This window comes from Ornithodoros turicata, chromosome 7, assembly GCF_037126465.1.
Source record: "Ornithodoros turicata isolate Travis chromosome 7, ASM3712646v1, whole genome shotgun sequence".
NCBI lineage: Eukaryota > Metazoa > Arthropoda > Arachnida > Ixodida > Argasidae > Ornithodoros > Ornithodoros turicata.
Window position 1 is genome coordinate 46,495,835 of NC_088207.1, and position 15,089 is coordinate 46,510,923.

The following is a 15,089-nucleotide window of genomic DNA, read 5'->3' on the forward strand; positions in this document are numbered from 1 at the left end:
GGGGATGCAGCGGGTGCCGTGGCTGTTACCAAAATGCTGTCACACGCGTGCCTACTAATTTCAAGCAGCTCCCTTAGCATGAACTTCTGAAGTAACGATCTTTTCCTTGTTTTCTTTTCTGCGGCTATAAAGAGGTCTCTCAAATTTTCCGGGTTTCCCCGGAAGTTTGCTTGGATCGGTTATCCGGAAATTCGTTATCCGGACGAAAAGGGACGACTCCCGAGGTGTCCAGATAACCGAGATATGTAATAGCGCTCTGCATTACCGTTTCTCCCGTGTCCACCTTGCTCAGGAGTGACATTATAGTAACCTATAACGCTTCAGTTCACCTTACCCAAGTAATGTCAGTGATTTAACGTTACGAGACGAACGTTACGTTGATTTAGTCACGATTTAATCAGTATGGAACATAGTTGTTATAGGAAAATTTAATGAGACAGGTATGAGACAGGTATGGTCACACGTTCAGGGGCTGCAGGATGACGCAACGATTATGTACAACGGTTATTTACAACATGGTGATCGATGAAATGATATGATATAGTTCACGGCGGCGTGCCCTTGATCGTAACGCAGCCACCTCGGGCTGAAGGCGACGGATGGAAGCGCCATCGACGAAGAAACCTGTCATCTCCAATAGCGAACAGTTCCCGCTGCAACTCAGTAGTGAGCAGTATGCGCGCTCTCCGCACCAAGCAAAAAATGGGCACATCTCGACGACGTTGCGCGACTGTCTTACAACGAGCCTCCCAAAGCACAACCGCGCCGCAAGCTGTGAGAAGTACACTAAGGCGGTGTGGGTGACGTTGGTTAAAGCGCACTGGGCATACTATGTTCGTGCTTCGTCGGACAAGGTTCCAAAAGACGCGAGCAATGCGGCAGGCAAACAACACGTGCATGTTTGTCTCGCGTTCACTGCAGTAAGGGCACAAATCTGTCGCTGTTACGTGCCACGAGTACAGGCGGTCCCGTGTGGGTTGCACGCCCCACGCGAAAGACCACATGGTGTCCCGCAGAAATCCAGGGAGCCATGTAAACACCGTCCATGCTATGTTTGACGCCTGCTCAACACGCACTCGAAGGCTCTCGCTCGCTGACACGGAGTCCAGCAACAGCGCACCAGCCATCGAAGAGGGGGAAGCCGCAACGAGGCTGCCATCAGGAACAAGGGGCGAGAGCTGTTGGTAGTACGTATGAACCGCGGCGTGAAACCCCAATGGTGCTACCGCCCGTGAACCACTGACAGGGTTTGGCCCGAGGAGTTCCACCCAGTAGGTGAGCAGCACTTTCGCCGGCGAGTCTTCCTCAGCGTGCACAATTCGCAACGTGGTGCTGAGAGCGATGCCCCGATTCATAAGCCCGATATCTGGAAGGCTCATCCCGCCCTTAGAATTCGTAAATGCCAGCATGGTCCGTAGGACAGGGCCTCTCCGCTTTCTCCAGAACAATGACAAGAGGCAAGAGTGCACCCGAACGACGACTGCACGTGGGGCAATAGAAACGTGACTAAGATGCCACAAGCGTCCCGGTAAGACAGTACGTGCGAGGAACGATCGTTCACAATACGACAGGTCAAATGCCTGTGTCGCATCACACTTCGTCTGGAGCTCCTCCAGCGCCCTGAACCAGTTATCGACCTTTGGGCCGCGGCAGTCGAACACAATGCCCAGTATTTTTAGTGACGCGCTGAACTGGAAAGGCAGTGATGAATACGGAGAAAAGCTCCCGAGTGGCATCAACTTGGTCTTGGCGAAGTTGAGCATCCCACCGGAAAGTGCAGCATAGGACTCGTAGACTCGAAGGACCTCAGACGCAGAGCTTGCATCCCGCAGAAGAACCGTGATGTCATCAGCGTACGCACTGACCTTCCATTCCCCGGATCTGGGAAGCGGAAAACCGCGAATGCACGGGTTGGTCTCAATGTTCCATAACAGGGGATCAATTGCCAAGGTGAACAGAGCTGGAGAGAGTGGGCAGCCCTGCCGTACGCCCCTGGAGACTGGGAACTCCCTAGACAACTGCTGCATCATGTACAGGCTGCTGCGATGATTGCGGTACAGCTTGGCGATGGCACTGATGAGCCATCCAGGGAACCCGTACTCTCTGAGGACAGCGAACATGTAACTATGCACCACACGGTCGAATGCTTTCTTCTGGTCAAGTGAAAGTAAGCAACCATCCGGTACACGTGGAGTGGCGTAGCTCAGTGCGTCTCTCAGCCCTGACAGCGCGGTGTACATCGTGCGGCCTGGCACTGAACAAGTCTGAGAATGGTGGATTACTGCCGGGAGAGCATTTTGGATTCTATTGGTCAATACGGAAGTCACTATCTTGTAATCGCTGTTCAGTAGCGTTATTGGCCTCCAGTGTTCGGGACTACCAAGGTCGCCGCTTGTCTTCGGGAGCAAGACTATATGTCCATAACCAAACGACTCCGGGAAGTCGGCACCTTCGAAAGCCCTTCGAACAACGTCGAAGAGGAACTCCCGAATGCAAGGCCAAAACGTAGCATAGAATTCGGAAGAAAGCCCATCAGGTCCTGGACTCTTGCCAACTGCCGCACATCGGACCGCCATGTCCAGCTCTTCCAAACGCAGAGGATGTTCTAAAGCGTCGTGGTCGATCCGGGGAAGGACCGGAAGGCCTTCGAAGAATGAGCTTCGCGAACTGCTGACAGACTGGTCAGTGTACAAGTTCCGAAAAAAGTTTTCAAAGCCGGCGAGCACCTCCCCGGGGTCTTCAGTCACACTGCCGTCTGGTCTTCGGAAACGAGGAAGCTCACGCTGTTCGGTGCGGCGCACGGAATCCAGGTACCGGACCACGCCAGGGCCAGCAAGCGCCTGAGACCTGAAGTAATTTTGTCGCGCCCGTCCAGAAGAATCTTGAAGCAGTAGACGGTAGCGGTGCTGCAGCGTCGCGAGATACTCCTCCATCATGGGTGTCAACGGCGCTCCTCTGCTCACAATACGTATTTTGGCAGCTAAACGCGCAAGCATGGCTGTTCGCGCCCGCGCTTTCCGGCGTCCCCACGTCTGAAAGAGGTCGCGCACCCAGACTTTGAACTCATCCCACTCTGCTGGAGTTGGCGACCGACTTGCTAGGTACTCTGCGATTTTACCCTTGATCTCCGAAACAACATAGTCGTCATGGAGAAGCGAAGAGTCGAGACGCCAACGCACTGCATGCCCAGTGCTGCCGGGAAGCTGTGAAACATCTAGAATCAAGATCACAGCATGATGATCACTAACATGAGCGCCGAGCTGGGCAGTGCTGATTACGCTGCAGCCAGTAACGTACGGCTGAAGGTCCCCAGGTATGTAGAAACGGTCCAGACGGGACGCAGAGCCTGCACGTGACCACGTTGCCACGAATGTATCCCCATGCACCATCGTCCAGGCGTCGCGCAGACGGTGCTCTTGCAGCAACCGACGGAGCTCACGCGCGTTCCAAGTTGGGCGTCCGCGCCCGGGGCCACGAACGTCACAGTCAGAATCCACCACACAGTTAAAGTCACCACACAGGACGGCACCACTAGGTGGTATGAAACTCGTACGGAGGTGATAAAAGAAGGTGTTGGTGTCACTTGTGCGGGATGGAGCATACACGGTGATGAACGATAGCTTCTTCCCCTGGATAATGAAGTCGAAGCGCAGGGCGCGACCTTCCGCATCATGCCTCGCAAAGCAATGAGATTCTAGGCTCGGGTTGAGAACCACAACGCCCACACCACTCCGATGTACAGTCCCGAAGCTGAAAAACGCGCGGACGTTGCACCTCGCAGTAAAGCCAAAGACGTCAGCATACCTTGTGAAGTGCGTTTCTTGCAAGAAAAGTAGATCGCAGCTCAGGCTGCGAGCGAACTGAATAACGGAGACCTGTTTGGCGGGCGACCGGAACCCTTGGACATTTAAGGACATGACGCGGAGAGCCATAACAGTGAGGATGAAAGAGCTGGATACACTCATCATGATTCGCCGTCAGACGCAGGCGGCATGTGGACGCTAGGCGGGGAGCCCGTACGTGACTTCGTCCGACCACACTTCTTACGCTTCGGCATGGGAGCAGCAGCCGCGTCCCCAGACGAAGACAAATGCTGATGTTTTGCGGCTCGAGGCTCAGAGGAGTTCTCATCGACGTCCGAACTCGCGATGGAGTAGAGGGACGTTGAAGAATCATCCACCCCGTCATCATCAAGCACTGGCCAGGCCTCTGGGCCCAACAGATTGCAGTTTTCTACCGTGCCTGCTTCAGAGCCACTGAGCTGGGGAAGACCGCCAGCCGCAATTACTGGCACTGTGATGTCGGGCAGCTTGTGAGTGCATGACGTGTCCAAGCCCACAGAATCAGGTACCGACTTAGGAGAAACAGCATTGTCCGTCACCCCAGCCGCCGATGCCAAAGCCGGGAAGTCGGAAACGCTATCCACAAAAGTAGGGGTAGCTGTAGCAGCAGTATCGTGGGCATGATCTCCGGTATCAGGCACTGCCGGTTCCAAAACTGGGAAGCCAGCAACACTGTCCACAAGAGCACGGGCACGACCTCTATTATCGGGAGACGGGGTCTTGGGCCTTGAGTGTTCCCCTTTCGCTGCTGAGGAATAGGACCGACGCAGGACGCAGTCGACTGTGGCATGGCTCTGACCACATCGAAGACAGGGGGCTCGGCAGCCCACAGTTGGATGACCAAAGACTCCGCATCTCTCACAGCGTGATACCTTACAGTCGCCTCGGAAGTGGCCTTCCGAGCCACACCTACCGCACACTTTCTTTAACCCTTTGTAGTCTACCATAGCACGGTCCAACCCAACCAGAAGGAAGTTTGGGACCGGCTTCCTCATATCGAACTTGACTACTCGGATTCCGTTGCGTATAGTTGGGCGGTCTTTGTAGACCGGGAACGAAAGATCCTTCACTATTCCATACGGTGCAAGGGCCCGCACAAGTGCGTCATCCGACACGTATTCTGGTAACCTTTTGACTGTCAAATACGTGATCCTTGAGCTTGAAACTGGGTCAAGAGGGACTTCCTTGTCTTCATACACCACCTTTGCGGCTTCGAGAAGAGTATCACGGGCTCGCCTATTTTTGGCAAGAACTTGGAAAGACAGACCACCCTGGTGTTGAATGGAGTGTACATTGTCGTGACCTACCAGGTCACAGACGGCATCCATGACGCCATCTACGGAAGCCTCGTCGGGCACGGTGAAGTTGAAAGCATGGTCCTTTGGGGGCCTTACGGTGCTTAGCGTGCAGGACAGTGCGGCGGACATCGTGAAGAACCCTGGGGTGGACTACGAGAAGTCAAACCCCAGGCAAGCGAAGTTAGGCTTAGTATAGCAGCAGGAGCAGAATGAGCGAACGTCTGTACATAGTAACATAGTAACATAGCTGGAACATAGTAACAGCATGCAAGCCCACTGGTGTAAGTTGCAACGACTGCAGCTCGTCCCTGCGTTTGGGGTGGTCCGGAACAAGAACAACGTGGACGAGGAAACAGCGAAGAACAGTACGAAGACTAACTACCGCGTGAAGTTTTTATGAACCCCTAAGAAAGAGCACGTCTTTACATAGCTTCCGTCATAACGTACATTCTTATTTCCGCTAATCGACCACATAAGATGCAAGTAGGCAATATACAGAGTGTTCATTTTTATCCGTTACAGATTTTTTAATATTTAAAAAGGTATTACAGCAACATAGATGTCGGTGTTTGCAGTTGAGTTATATGGCCAGGCGTACAGCCCCTGAAAGGGAGTATGGAACTACAAGATCACTAAGTACCTAAAATTCATTGAAGTGCCACTCCGGACTCGGAAAACGTCGTTTATTTTATTTAGTCCATGAAAAGAAGGTACCTCAAGAACTCTGTGTGCGAAATTTCAATACTGTTTGCGAACGTTGCGCTTTTCTATCAATTTTTGAACATCTCCTGACCTCCACGAGTTTCGATATCGCGAGGAGCAGGTGACGTCATGTGTTGCCCACAAATTGCGGTGATGTCATATTCTGGAGAGAGCGCTCGTCTGCTTTTCAACGACGCAGGCGTCCGGGGAGGGTCACGTGGTGGTGAAGTCACGTGACGCTCATCGAAAGAGGGGAAAATGGGAGAGATGTCTTCCCCCTCCTCGTGTTTTCTCGAAGGTTGGAGTATATGTCACGTGATAGAGACGAGTCACGTGGTGCTTCGCTAACGGAGTGCACAATGTGAGCCCCTTCGGAAGACGCGAAGGGCAACAACGTTGCCAGGTGAGAGCCGGGCGCTCCGTCGGACCATAACATGACGTTACAGTACTCAAAACTAAAAATTAATTTGCTCTAAATTTCGCGTCGCGTAGAGCCAAAATATTTTGCAGGAATGTAAACAAAATACAGAAGCCGACACTGAAGATTTTTATTTAAGTTTAATTTGTACAAGCTTTCGCGTGGAGGTCCACGCGAAAGCTTGTAGAAATTAAACTTAAACAAAAATCTTCAGTGTCGGCTTCTGTATTTTGTTTATGTGATCTACAGGACTTGACTCCCCTCTTCGTATACGCAGGAATGTAAAGTGAGACAAGATTTCGGTAACGTAAGTTTGGTAGGATTCTGAAGAGACGAGATTTAGTCTGTAGTCGCACTTTAACTAACACTTTAATTAGGGGATTCCGAGCAAAAGCGAGATTGCGGAATGGGAGACAATCCTCGGTGAAAGCCATTCCATTTTGTTACAAAAATCCTAGAACGCGCGCGCGCGTTGTAACATCCATCGCCGAATTTTGATATGGAAATGAGCCGAAACCGAAACCGCGCCTATCGGGAGCGCACAGAGCCGTTTATGAGGAGAGTTTGGCCATTCTGTGATCTTTTGCCGCCCGGAGACGGGGAGCCGCCGTGACGTCACGGCCGTCATAGCTCCGCCCGCTTGACCGTGACGAAAGGCGAGCCGCGGCGGCACGGGGGGATTTCAAGGCTGCGCCTCTGCTCCAAAATGGCGGAACGGGAGATTTCAAGGCGATATCTCTGATCCAGAATGGTGGCACTGGCCTTGGCGCCGCCAATCGTGTGACGTCAAATGGCTCGCTTTGAGACAGGCTCCTCCCAATGGCCAAGCTCTCCAAATAAACGCCTCTGGAAGCGCTGGGAGGACAGCGCCATTCCATGTGAAAGTGCGACGTGCTTTGGGGCGACGGAGATGATTGGAGTAGGTGCTGATCTGCTTGCAAGATCAACCGCTTTGCGGCCCAGACAGGCCTCCGTCGGTGAAGGTCATGCGCTCTGCTTTGGTTTCGGCTCATCTACATAGCGAAAATTTGGCGATGAATATTTCACAACACGCACTCGTTTGAGTATTTTAGAAGGATAGAGTGGTTTCCAAAGAAGATCGTCTCCCACTCTGCTATCTCGCTTTTGCCCGAAATTACCTAATTAAATAGTTAATTAATGAATTTTCGGTAATTAGCCATCTGGTAGTTATGCACTTTCTTCGAAAGGACGTCAGTCTCGCCGTAGAAACCCCATGCCAAAACGGCATCTGTCTAGCTTCCATAGCTTGTTTTTTATGTAAAAGATCTGTAACGGATAAAAATGAACACACTGTATATTCGTAGATAGACTAGTATTCGCGTAAATTTCCATGGTAACGGGGCCATGATTGATGACAACTACTCGAACAGTTTCGCGAATCAAATTCCGCCTGGCAAGGCGCGTAAAAAGCAGGTGAACGTGATACGAATGAAGGCAAACACTCGACCAATCCCCTCGGCAACCGTAAAAGTCGTTTGCACCGGGATGAGCTCCGCTTTGCCGAGAAACAGAAAAAAAAAAAAAAAAAAAAAGAAAGACACTTTTTTTTTTTCTTGTTATTCTTCCACCATTATTGCTGGAGCAGATTTCTTTTTCGTTAGCGCCGAAAACTATTCTGCTTTTCTTTTTGTGCTTTTTTTTTCGTTGTACGCGTACGTGAAAAGGGTTATGCGTTCATAGGGACGAAATTTTGGCCTTTATCGCCTCTGCTGTAGGGGGAGAATGCAAATGAGATGTAAATGAGGGCGAACGAGATGCCCGAGCTGCTAAGATGAGTTTGGAGGATAGAAACGGGGAAAACTCTCTGGCAACATCTCGCAGCGTGACTTTGGATGTGTCGTACGGAAAAGGATGGTCCCCTTTGTTTTTCACTCGGGGCTCAACGGAAGATGCTCTGATAGTAGGGCGTAAATGGGAGGCAATATTGGAATTCCAGATGCCGAGGTGGTCAGTACCCGCGGGTAGAGAGACCGTGTTGAGAGCGGGTTTTCCGACGCTGCTGGGCAAACCGGAAAGCAATATTAAGGAGTAGCGTTAGGTTTTCTTATTAAGGGTGTACGGAGAAGGCAAGTATGCAATCGCGCTCCTCTCACGCGAGGCAGAGACAGCGGCATGTTGAGCGCGCTGCTCGCGGTAGTTGGAGTCGCGCCGTAAGCGTGGCTGGCGGTTCGCGAGTAATATTAGGGTGTTTTTTTTTTTGGGGGGGGGGGTTCCGGAACCGTTGTCACGAGCACTTTCCAATCTATTAAATCTCGCTGCAATAGAGAGCGTTAGTTTACCGTTCGTAACGTCGCCGTGAAGTTGTCCTACTTATCGGAGCCAGCCGCAGCGTGCGTGATTAGAGAGTCTTAGTGCATCGCACCCTATCGTCTTTGCGTACGTAAGGGATAGCGTGATGGTTCTGCGCACTGCGCAAAGCCCTCATTATGTTTTGCGCGTGCGCTGATCTATCAACGCTATCCGTTACGTACGCAAAGGCGATAGCGGACGGAAGGGGTACCGTGGAGGTTCTGCGCACTGCGCGAAGCTCCCTTTCTCTTGTGGACATGCGCAGAACCATCAACGCTACCCCTTCTGTACGCAAATGCGATAGCGTACGACGTACTCAAGCCCTCTAATATCTTATTCGTTGGTATGGTACTTTAAAGGTCACGTAATCAACGTAATACCTGTTCAGGAACTAGACTCGTCCGAACCATTTAGCGAGATAACCATGCATCGCCGTATTTTTGCGCTAATGTTGAAGCAAGAGAAGAGCTCAACAATGGACCCTACCAAGATACGCAAATATTGCAGGCGGTGCTGAAACAACAGAAAAATTTGATGCCCCGGTGAAAAAAAAAAAAAAACGAGAAGAAAATGAAAACCGCTAAAAAACACCCGCAAAAGGTGAAGATGAGAGGGAAAAAAGAGAGACGGTAACACTAATGCCTAATATACGAGACTAAAATATTTACTACGTGCCTTTATCGCGTTGCGAGCACTATGGACTTGCCGTCCACACGGTAAGCTGCAAAGTCGTCCAAGATAAGCGGCTTTGATGAATGGATGGACGGAGTTAATTTGCCGTGAAGTATTCTTCGTACTTCGCATAGCGCAGTAGATGGTCCGACGCTCCACATTTGTCCACCCGTCTTTCGTCTCCTTGTACACCGTTTGTCTTTCTGACGTTCCTGAATTCTGTTTAACGCGAAATTGAACTTCTTTCTTTTTTTTTTTTTCGCGCACTCTGTTTCCCTAGAAGAATTCCTCCAAAGCACGGCTCGGCGAAAGGGAGTGCACTCGGGGTGACAAGACTGAGCTTCCCGAAGGGTGTTCCTTTGGGGAAAAAAAATGACTGAGGATCTGCCCATTACAAATGGGCTTTCTTTTTACACAGGCGCGATTGTGCTGCTTGTTTTGTCCGCACGCGCTTGTGTGTGTGCGCGGACTGTGGAAAAGGCGAAAAATGTGAATATTAATTGGTGTGCTTTGTGAAACTTTAGTGGGTCATCGTGCAGAAGAGAGAGAGAGATTTTTTAAATTCCACGTTAACGCCGCGAAGCAACTCTGGCTATGAGCGGCGTACAGATGTGGACAGTTGGAGAGAGGCCAGCAGGAAGGAGTGAGGGACAGCGGGGGTTAGTATGCGTCCTGGGCCGACTTCAAGGGGAACTGTGCCGACATATTCATCTAGAAAGTCTTCGGAAAACCCAGGGAAAACCTCAGACAGCGCAGCCGATGGTAGGATTCGAACCCACGACCTCCTGGTCTTCAGCACGACCTTGGCTACCACCAACGACCATGCCGCTGGTAGAGAGAGAAAAGACGAGGACAATAAAACAGGATACATTATCTGGAGCTCTAGAGGTAGACTTTATCCAGGAAGAAGGAAACAGAAAGGAAAGGCTGCAGCAAAACTTAATAGTTTCGGATTCTCGAAGAATAGGTGACGCCACCACGAGCTCTAGCGCACGCACATTCCCGGTCGGTCTCCGCTCTCCTCCTCACTTTGGAAGACTGCCAGCAGCTGTGGTGACGAGGAGACGGAAATCAATCTTATAGCACTGCACGAGCCGCATTCTTGGGCCCAGGCCCGGCCCGAGCACGGCTTTCCTTTCATGTACCGACTCGACTAGTATGCTATCCGTTGATCAGGAGAATCGCCGTCTCTCACTGTCTCGTTTTATGGTGTTATACGATTATCTTTGATGAGCTGGTGGTAGCGACGGTGGGATGTCGCTGAATTATCGATAAGAACGCCATGCACGCAATGAGTCACAAATCACAGCCAGCGAATCTTAGCATAGAGGACAGACGCGCACAAACACCGCGAAGTAGTGCGAGGTAATCAGCCATTTTCGTCCTCGTATACACGAGCACTGTCCAAGTAAGAGAAGAACATTTTTCGCCTTGGGACCGGAAAGGCGACCGGAACTCTGGCTAACCGGAAATGGAGCGTGTTTCCAGAGTGTTGGGGGCTCCTCTGCTTCATCCAGAATCCATAGAACGGGTTGTCACAGCAAATTGGCGTAATGGAAGAGCGTCAGGCGGAAGTAAAGATCCTGCACTGGCCATTCCGACAGCTTGTAACTCTTTCGTTCTTAATAAACATCACTGTCATCGACCTTCCAAGGTAATGGCCATAAGCTGTTTGGGAGCAGATGAAGACTGACAAATCGCCGGTGCTTTCTCATAACTATGGGCGAAGTGGGATGTTCGTTTTGCGTTACTTGGATGGAGGTGCCATCCGGAGGGATGGAGGTGGCTTGGATGTTCGTAATAAGCCATCGCTTGCGGGGCAATTAACATCGGCGATGTCTCGTATAGCCGCCTGTTCTGGAGCGCGTTCCGCTAGCTGACAGGCGACTTATGGTTGCCACTCTTGACGCTTCTCAAGTGCGCATATTTCTTTGCTGTTCTTTTTGCGTAGCGAGCAACAGCATGCTGGTACCACGTATAATTAGAGCATTGTGTTTTAGATATAAACCCGGTGAAAACCCGTTTTTACCCCTGATTCGCATATTCGCAAGAGAAAGAAAAATAAAGAAGAGAGGAAACGGAAAAGTGCAAATTCAGTCACCAATACGGGCACTGGAGAACGCCAGCCACTGCGCATTCATCGCAGCTGCTCGGCATCTCGTGTTCATCCGAAATGCGAGAAGCGCTCTTCTTCTTCCTATACTTCCCACCCGATATCGCCCCAATTTACTTTGGGTCCTGCTTCTTATTTTCGAAAACATAGAACTCGAATACATACGGGTCGAGGCATAATGCATATTGGGATCTGAACCCTACACATATTTATGCTATATAATTATATGTGGGCGCGCGAGCTATGTCACTGGTGGATCGCAAGCTAAGAGCAAGAAAACATCTTTTGTCTCGATTTATATTGCCAGCACACTTCATTGCAGTAGGTAAGCACCGCATCTCATCAGTAAGATCTAATCTGCTTTTGCGCATTTCTGTTTTATTAGCTAGACAATATCAAACAGAAAAATAATCGTTCTTCGAGAGTTCTCCATGGTGCAGAAACCTTTCTCCGAACCTTTCCTATCTTCAAGAACAAGAGAGTGGCTAAGGCTCCCTGATCTCCTGGTGAAGAACCTTTTCGTTTCGAAGAACCCTTTAAAAGTGAAAAATTTGGAAAAGCTGATGAACTAAAAAAAATACATATTTTTCGAACGGCTCTCTTTCTGTGTGTAGGGAGTTATCAAGTACTGTGTGAGAGCATCGTATTGTAGCTATGGCACAAAGCTGCAGTCTTGCTCACGAAGGAACCATGGAGCTCTGCGGTTCGCCCTCAGAAGCCTACAAGCTGTGCGAAGTCAAAGCCAAAGGAGGGGCTGCAGAGAGAGGAGAAAAGACGCTGGTGGTGCAAGAGAGGCAACGGTGTGTAGCCGGCCTATACACTCTAAAGCCTCTACAGGCCTATACACTAAATCTAGAACCGTCAAGTAAAGGGTAAAAATATTTACCCTCTGTTTCAGAAGTTACCGTGTAACCTATGTGTAATACCCTCTATAAACGTTACACAGATAAGTAGAACTTACTGTCTCCTAACCGCCGCACAGTCGTAAAAGTTACCGTTTGGCCAGCCATGGCTGCCTCTAAGACGCCTGCCTCTTCACAGACGCTACATAGCAAATGACATTCAAAATTAGCTCTGATCAGTGCGGAACATAAACCATCTTTTGCAACATTTAGATATAGCATACGGAAGTCATCTAGAGCTATCCCGTGGCGAAAAAACGAGTAATCACTATACATGCACAACAAATGAAAGGAAGAAATAATTGCAACTGCAAAATATTTATTATTTAATTTGCAAACCTGGCAGGAGCACGAGGACGTCGTAATACAGATACTTCAGCGGTGGTCAACGACATTCAGTTACAACGAGGTATACTCTTTACAGTCGTCACGTTGTTGCAACACCCTATCAGTACCTCGAGAACGTTCCTATTCCTCTCCGATATCTGAAAATGACACGTCAGCGACGCGACTGTGGTAAATCAGAGGCACACGAGGAAGTAAAACACAAGGATGAGAAAGGATTGAGCAAAGAAGGGACGTGACACACACGCGTAACACACTGGGTTGAACCGTTGAGCCGCGTCGAAGAGACAGACAGACGCTGCGATGAGCGTTGCTAGACTGCCCGGCAAAAACATAACAACGGAAACTTTGTAGGGAACATACCGTATAAATACCCTGATAAAGTTCCTTTAGTTCAATCTTGTTCTTTCTTCATAATTCTGAACACGATATCCGCAGTTCATGCCGAAACAAAGGCACAATAACGTAACGCACCGAAACTCCGAAACTCTCGTATTAAATGTGCGGCTAGAACAAGAACACAGTAACTTTTGAGCAGTACCTCTTATAAAGGTTACTTCGCAAACAAACAAGAAAAACAAACGAGGGAAATGCGGACGCGGAATTCGTTTAGAAGTTACAACGTCCCTATAAAGGGTACATCTATAAGTTACGGCGATTGGATTTGGGTTGAATTCAAAAGTAACTTATGTAGTGCTCCTACAATGTCAGGTTACAAGTCGTTTTTAAGCTCTAAATAGAGGTTTCGCGCGGGTAACCTATACGATATTTTGAAATCTACCTCTATATAGAGGTTACACGTCGCTAAAAGTTACAATAAAAGGTACCGAGTTAAGAGTGTATGGGGTACCAGCAGTTCCGCAGAGACACCCGCGCCACAGAAAGCGACAGCTTTTCACGAAGCCGCTTTCCTCGTGAAGACTCCCTGTACCATGACAGCCAACGAAATATTTTAATCCCAAATGAGGAAGACCTTTAAGAGATAACCGACTGACATGAACGACATGTTGTAATGTAGTTGATAAACTGTACAAGGAAATTTAGGCCTCGTGCAGATGAGTTCAAACACTGTAACCACAATCTGCGCGACCTGGTATAGCTCCTGTATTATTTCACTCCCACCTCCGAGAACTCGACAAGCGACTATTTCATGACGACAGTATTTCGTGCATGTGAGGAAGAAACCTGCAAACTTTTCAGTTTAGAAAAACCATGAAATCCTGCAGTGACGCATTCATTGGGGCGTGCGTACTCACACGCGCAACACATTTCGCTCCGATTCGTCGTGGCTTGGGGGCGATCCGTACAATTTTCATCGAAGCAGGGGAGCATGTTTGTCCTAATGCACACAGGCCAGAAGATTTCGTGCATTCTTGCGTGATGCAAGTATGTCGCCTATTCTGCGGAGTGTTCTATTTGGCCTATTTGTTGATTTGGTTTGTCCGTTTCAGGCCTGGTTTTTAATGTATTCGGTTCGTTACTCGCCCGGATATGCCCATATAGTTACATGCTCCTCACGCCCTCCGATTTAAATTATGCGTCACTGCTGCCTCGGCATTATGTGTGCCTACCCTACGCCGCTAAGCAAAAATACTAATGACGCACTCCGACTACACGCATGGCTATTTGGTGAATGACTACGAGGCATACGGCATTTCATCAAAACGCACGATTCTACGACTGGACCGATTTGATATGGTGGGGTACATGAGTGAACGACACACCCTTATGCGTCAACTGAAAGACATCGACAGGAGGCCGTTCAGTATATCCAAGATTCTTGGACCTTGGGGCAAACCGTCGCACTCCAACACTTAGCTCTTCTATCACTCATGGTCTTTCTAACAGCCACAGACCTATTGGATGAACTCTCAGCTTTTGCCCCGCTACAGTTGTGTGCGTGTCATACTCACTCAAACCATATCAACCCACATGCACTCGGGTTGGGTCCCGTAGCTTAAGCGGGGACATCCCGTGGCATCGTCATTCATAATTTAATTGTTGGATGATACGCTCGGCATACAAAAATTCAGTCATTCACGTCAACGGCAAACCGGTCAACGGCCACCTTTGCTTAGGATTATCCTCGTAGCAGTCTTTCTTCGAGGCTGTATCTCTCGATAAACGTCTGCAGCAGCGCGTATTTTTGGGCTGGCGGGGTTTCGTACGTAATGGGTCGACATACATGAGCGGGGCTGGAACATACCGATATCTGTGGGAAGAGTTATGACGCCACGAATACAAGGAAGTCGCAAATGTGCGCTCGCCACAAATTTACAGATTGTATCCTGCTAACTGTACGGCTACAAGCCGGTATTAACCCTGATGAGACACAGGCACCAGGAGACAGAGGCACCACCACTGCTTCAACAGCCACTGATGCTGCCTCCTCCTGTCAAAGGGGTCATCCAAGCGCAGTAAAATAGGCATTGGTAAGCCAACTTAGGAGAGAACAGAATGACACGGTCAGTTGTTGCATTTTAGGAC